Source organism: Nyctereutes procyonoides, unplaced genomic scaffold, assembly GCF_905146905.1.
Source record: "Nyctereutes procyonoides isolate TBG_1078 unplaced genomic scaffold, NYPRO_anot_genome, whole genome shotgun sequence".
In the NCBI taxonomy this organism is placed as follows: domain Eukaryota; kingdom Metazoa; phylum Chordata; class Mammalia; order Carnivora; family Canidae; genus Nyctereutes; species Nyctereutes procyonoides.
Genome location: NW_026575051.1, coordinates 7,567,874 through 7,574,316, shown reverse-complemented (window position 1 = coordinate 7,574,316; position 6,443 = coordinate 7,567,874).

Genomic DNA, 6,443 nt, shown 5'->3' with positions numbered 1-6,443 from the left:
TACAAAAAGTACAAAGAAGAACGACTATCAAAAGGTGAGTTGTGGGAACCAGTGAAGACCAATTTCACATGTTAGGTATTAGAATTATCAAATGGCAGGGTGATCAAATTCATAAATCATTTAAACCTTATTTCCATGGAAAAAAGCTTTCTCTACTTGCTCGGTAAAACTTGCCAAAAAGATAACCCTTGCTTATTGCTTAAGTTCATCTCTGTATGCACTGAAAGGATGTATATTGTATTACCAGGTAAGGGATTGGGACAATTCACCTACTTCCAATTAACTTATCTAGAAGTTGTGATATGAAAGAGTGTAGTAGAGCACAAGAAGTTTGCTTATTTTCCACAACTGGACCACAAGACTGTAGCTTACTGTCAATGTAAAATCAGTCTCCCATGAGCCCTTCACAGCTAAGCCTGAGACTCAGTTATAATACAGTGGTTGGAATTAGGCACTAAGGGCCGAGAATTACCGTGGCTTCCCTACATAGCATTCTGAGCAGGATTGCATACGGTGTTGCATATGTGTGTACAAGTATTCCTTAGCAACACAACAGCTTTTGAAGAGGGTTATATTAGTAAGAATGCTGCTGGTAACCAGAGAAGACCCAATTCTGTGGGCTCATAAAGAGTTTAGAGATACCAAGAACCCTGGTTTCCTTCCTTCCTTCCTTCCTTCCTTCCTTCCTTCCTTCCTTCCTTCCTTCTCAACCTGTCACTCTCAGCATTTTCTTTCTGGACTAATAATACTCCTGATCAAAGATGCCTACCATGATTTCCAGGTGTCACGTATAAGCCAACAATGTCCAGTGAAAGAAAATAACCTGTTTTTTCTTTGCCGTTAGTGACTATAAAACCTTTCCCAAAGCTTGGCTTACTCCCCCTTGTGCCTCGGCTACATCTGGCTCACTTGCCTGTTCTAATACCTGACAAAGGGAATGAGACCACTCTGATTTAGATGGGTCATATTTACTCAAGTTGCCTGCATGAGAGTGGGCACTGGATCAAAACAGACGGCCAAAATGGAGAAGCAAATAAGGGCTTCCGAGCAGGCATAACCAAACTGCAACAGGGGGAAATGAAATGTTGAGGACCGATAAGATAGCAGACATCTTCTGCCCTGGAAGAAGAGCTTGGTCTAAGACTGGTTCTCAACCACATCAAACTTAGCAGATCCTTTTTACTATAACATGGGAACATTTGTAACCTCGATCACACCCACTATCCTAAAAAGAAATTTATATATAACTCACCTATATACACAGTTTCAGAAAGGGTCAGTCTCCTGTCTTTACTGTGAAGGAGAAATGAAATCAATTTGCGATAAAACATGCATTTCAACATAAAAACGCCCAGATACTACTACACTAGAAAACATGAAGTAAGTAGTCAGGTGGTTGCTCTTAAGCATGAAAGAAGTGAAATTGCTCATTCAAGTACTGTTAACACTATCGGATATTTTTAAATGAAGACTGAATTCATGGGGCACCTGGTGGCTCAGTGGTTGAGCATCTGCCTTTGGCTCAGGATGTGATCCTGGGGTCCTGGGATAGAGACCCATACCGAGTTCCCTGCAGGGAGCCTGCTTCTCCCTCTGCCTGTGTCTCTGCCTCTCTGTGTCTCTCATGAATAAATAAATAAAATCTTTTAAAAAAATAAGACTGAATTCATGATTCATAAAAGCTATAAGGTTACATATAATGTGTACTCACAACATGTGTGTTTTATTGGCTAAAGAACATTAATAACATTACTGTTGGAAATATCATTTTCCAATTAGTGATCAAATTCTTGCTGAAATCTTTTTTTTTTTTTTTTAAGATTTTATATACTTAGTCATGAGAGACACAGAGAGAGGCACAGACACAGGCAGAGGGAGAAGCAGGCTCTATTCCATGCAGGAAGCCTGATATGGGACTCGATCCCTGGTCCCCAGGACCACACCCTGGGCTGAAGGCAGCACTAAACCACTGAGCCACCCAGGCTGCCCTCTTGCTGAAGACTTGATTAAAAGAATAATATTCCTTCTGTTGGTAGCATAGTTTGTCTCTAGAGAATATTTAAATTGTATAAGTAACAAGATAGTACTCCCAGGCTCAGATAAAAAGGTAGCTTGATATTTTTATTGAAGTAATGTTGACATTTTGTAAGTTTAATGTGTACATTTGGTACAAACACCTCTATTATGTCACATAAATATCATTTCTCTTGGGGTGCCTGGATGCCTCAGTTGGTTAAGTGTCCAACTCTTGGTTTCAGCTCATGTTGTGATCTTAGGGTGGTGAGACTGAGCCCCACATTGGGCTCACTGCTTAGCAGGGAGTCTGCTTGAGATTCTCTCTCTCCTTCTCCCCCACCCATTCCTCTCCACTTGCATGCACATGCTCTCTCTCTCAAATAATCTTTAAAATTTTTTTCTTTTATGTGGTGGAAACAATTAAGATCTAGTCTCTTAGTGACTTTGAAGAGTCTTTGAAGTATTGTTGCCTATAATCACTATCCCATGCATTAGATATCCAGGACTTACCAGTTGAAAATTTGTACTTCACATTTTAAAAAAATTAATAGTTTTTATAATAGTTTTAGATTTGTAGAAATGATGCAAAGTTCCCATATATCCCAGTTTCCTTTATCTTTAAAGTCTTACATTAGTATGCTAACTTGTTACCACTAATGAAACTACATTGATGCATTATTATTAACCAAAGTCTAGACTTTATTTAGATTTTCTTAGGTTTTTTTTTTTTTAAGATTTTATTGTATTTGAGAGAGAGTGTGTGTGTGTGTTAGTGAGAGAGAGTGAGCACAAGCTGTGGGGAGGGGCAGAAGCAGAGGGGAAAGCAGACTCCCTGTTGAGCAGGAAGCTTGACAAGGGGTTCTACCCCAGGACCCTGGGATCATGACCTGAGCTGAAGGCAGACACTTAACAGACTGAGCCACCCAGGCGCCTCCAGATTTTCTTAGTTTTTAGCTACTTTCCTTTGTTACAGGATTTCATCCAGGATCCCATATTACATTTAGTCACGTCTCCTTAGACTCCTGTAGAATGTGATGGTTTTTTAGACTTTCCTTGTTCTGGAGAACTTTGATAGTTTTGAGGAGTGCTGACTAGTCAGAATGTTTTCTCAGCTGGGATTTTATTAATAGGAATTTTTTTCTCATGATGAACCTGGGATTGTGGTTTTATAGGAGAAAGCCTATAGAGGTAAGGTGTCCTATCACATCTGATCAAGGGTGCACATAATCAACACGGTGTATCACTGATGTGAATCTTGATCACTAGGCTGAGGTGGCTTTGGTTGTTTCTCTACTGTCAAGTTAATCTCCACCTACCCCCTTTCCATGCTGTGCTCTTTGAAAGGAGGTCATTAAAAAAAAAAAAAAAACTAAGAAAGGAGGTCAGTTATGTGAAGCCCAACTTCTTAAGGGGAAAAGCAAGTTTTTTACCTATACGAATACTCAGTGAGACTTTTTAAAGTTGTGCAGGCCTTTACACGATGTCTCACAACTCTGTCCCACGTCCACTAAGGAAAGACCAGTTGTGAAACTCAGCCGGAAATGCCCCATGAGTTTCCAAAACTACCCCTAGGGGTCAGGATTGCCCTGTGGAGAACCACTGGTCTCAGCTCTCAACCACTAGTTTCTGTAAAGTGGAGTGTGAACTTAGAGCATTTGCAAAGGAATCTGAGTTCAGAATCAATAGTTTCATGCTTTTCTCTGTTTTTTTTTTTTTTTGCCTCTAACTCAGGAGTTTATTTTAGTTTTTTTGTCTTTGAGAGTTCTTCAGAACATTCAATTTTCCTTTTACATAAACTTTCTTTGTTGCTTAAATTCATTTTGCATTTTATTTCATTTTAAATGAAATTTAAATTTCATTTAAGATTTTTTTAGAGAGAGAGCACATATGAGCAGGGGGAGGGGCAAAAGGAGAGGGAGAGAGAGAATCTCAAGCGGACTCTGCACTGAGCACAGAGCCAGATGTGGGGTGTGATTCCAGAGACCCTGAAATCATGACCTGTAGTTGAAGTCAAGAGTCCTACACTTAGGGCGCCTGGGTGGCCCAGTGGTTAAACATCCACCTTCAGTTCAAGTCATGGTCCTGGGGTGCTGGGATCAAGCCCCATGTAGGGTTCCCTGATCAACAGAAAGCCTGGTTCTCCCCTTCCCCAGACCCCACTCATGCTCGCTCATTCTCTCTCTAATAAATACATACATACATACAATCTTTAAAATAAAGACAGAGTCCCACACTTAACTGACTGAGCCACCACGTGCCCCTGTATTTTATTTTAAACCAGAACCTATGGCACACTGGGAGCAGAAGCGCCACCCTGTGTTTATTTGAGAAAATTTCTTTATACACAGAAAACCAATGTAGTGTAATCATCATATTGAACAGCCTCACTCTTCCCCAGGGGTGGTCTCTGTACCAGCAGCAGCAGCAGCAGCAGCAGCACTGGACACCTAGTTAAAAATTAAGATCTTCAGGCTTCACCTGAGACCTCCTGAAGGCGAAGCTTTATTTTCAAAGGATCTCCAAGAAATTAGTAGACACAATAAAGTTTGAGAAGCAGTTATACAGACTCTTTTCTAAAGCCACTAATATTAGTGTATCTCCAAAAATATGAATTATTTTCTCCCACTATTATAAATATAGTAAAACACTCATTATTTGTAGCAATGAATATAAAGGACATGTATCTAATCTACAAACTTAGAGGTGTAAGAAATGGAATTTTTATTCTAATTACACATAATCTAAAGGCCCCATTTTCTAAAGGGGTAGGTAGAAACTGAATCTCAATAAATTCAGGCTCTCTCCTGCTGCCTTTATCTGAGGTAAAATCTTAAGTTCCTGTAATGTCTGGAAGATTGGAGGAATGTGAGCATCTGATCTTTCCACAGCAGAATCACTCTATTGACATTTGCTAAAATGTCAAGTATCCTTTTTGGTCCTTTGTTATAGATCTATGTAGTCTGCTGTTAGACTATCCTGCATTTTTAAGGTTGAGGCTCTTTCAGGTCTGTCACCTTTCTTGCTACTTCATTCTTCTATTTCCATGCTGTGTCAGCTATTTCCCCATTCTGCTGTTTCCATGTTATGTCAAGGAACTCCCTGGGGCTAAGAGTTCTTCTCTATAACATTTACCCAGGGAACACTAGATCGTTCTGCAGCTCCTATATCACATGAGACCATGGGAAACTAAGTCATGAGGTTTATATATGGTCTACCTATTAGACATCTACCACGGCCATTTCCTCAGGGATCCGCTAACATCCAGGGTTTCTACCCGGGATGCCAAATAGAGGGCCCCTTTCTATTCCAGAACTGCAGACACTCTGTCCCAGGACTCTGATTTCCCTTGACCTTAACCCACAGGTGTAGAGGAAGGTGGGGCCTGTAGGGGATTTACCAGGTCTCAGAGCTCTCCCTCCTCACAACCCAAAGCATGAAGTTTAGATTTTTAAAAGTCAAAGGTCCTTTTCTTTTGTAACATTCCAAATGCTCGTGTTGTAGCTGCCTGAGAAGAGAAGGGCCATGGGTCACAGAAATGTAGGGAGAAAAGTTAATGTTTTAAAGTACCATGCCACATGAATAATAGGATATAAATCCTTTACGTTTTTATACAGCATTTATAAACTCTTATATTATGTGGTGTGCTCAACATGAGTGGGGACACACAATAACATTAAGTGTTCTCACAGAATCAGAAGGTATGAAATAAGGGATGCTTTACTGAACATTATAATTTGTGGAGCAAACTGCACAGAACAACTACAGCACAGCACTGAAGCAAAGTCAAGAGTAAAATAGGTTTATTTATTTATTAAATATTTATTTATTTATGAGAGACACACAGAGAGAGGCAGAGGGAGGACCAGGCTCCCTGTGGGGAGCCCGATGTGGGACTTGACCCAGGGATCCCGGGATCATGTCCTGAGCCAAAGTCAGATACTCAACTGCTAAGCCACCCAGGCATTCCATAAAATGGGTTTAAAAGCAGTAATAACTAACCTACTCAGGGCTTTTAGTGGTAAGTTGTAACACCCAAAGGACTAGTTTGAAGAATCCACCCTTAAATCAGTGCTCCCCTTTTGGGAGCAAGGACCCCTAGACAAGCAGGGCCTAGTGTTGTGGGGGTTGGAAGCAAAGATGCCCCAAGGGAATAACTAAGCAATGGTGGTAGGCAGGGGCTGCTCATATTTCCACCCTTTGGTTCCTAAACCCATATAATGCCTATTGGGAGTACAGAACTAATAATGATACTTGATTCAGGGTATACAATGTGCCCTGGCAGATGGCATCATATCATTGCAGGGTTCTATCTCCAAGCTGACACCTCAGCTACACCTTTAGAAGAGTATCTCATCATACTCTCACACCAGCAGCTTCTCATCTCTCCAAATCTAATTTAAACTGGCTCAAGCACCCACATGCCATTA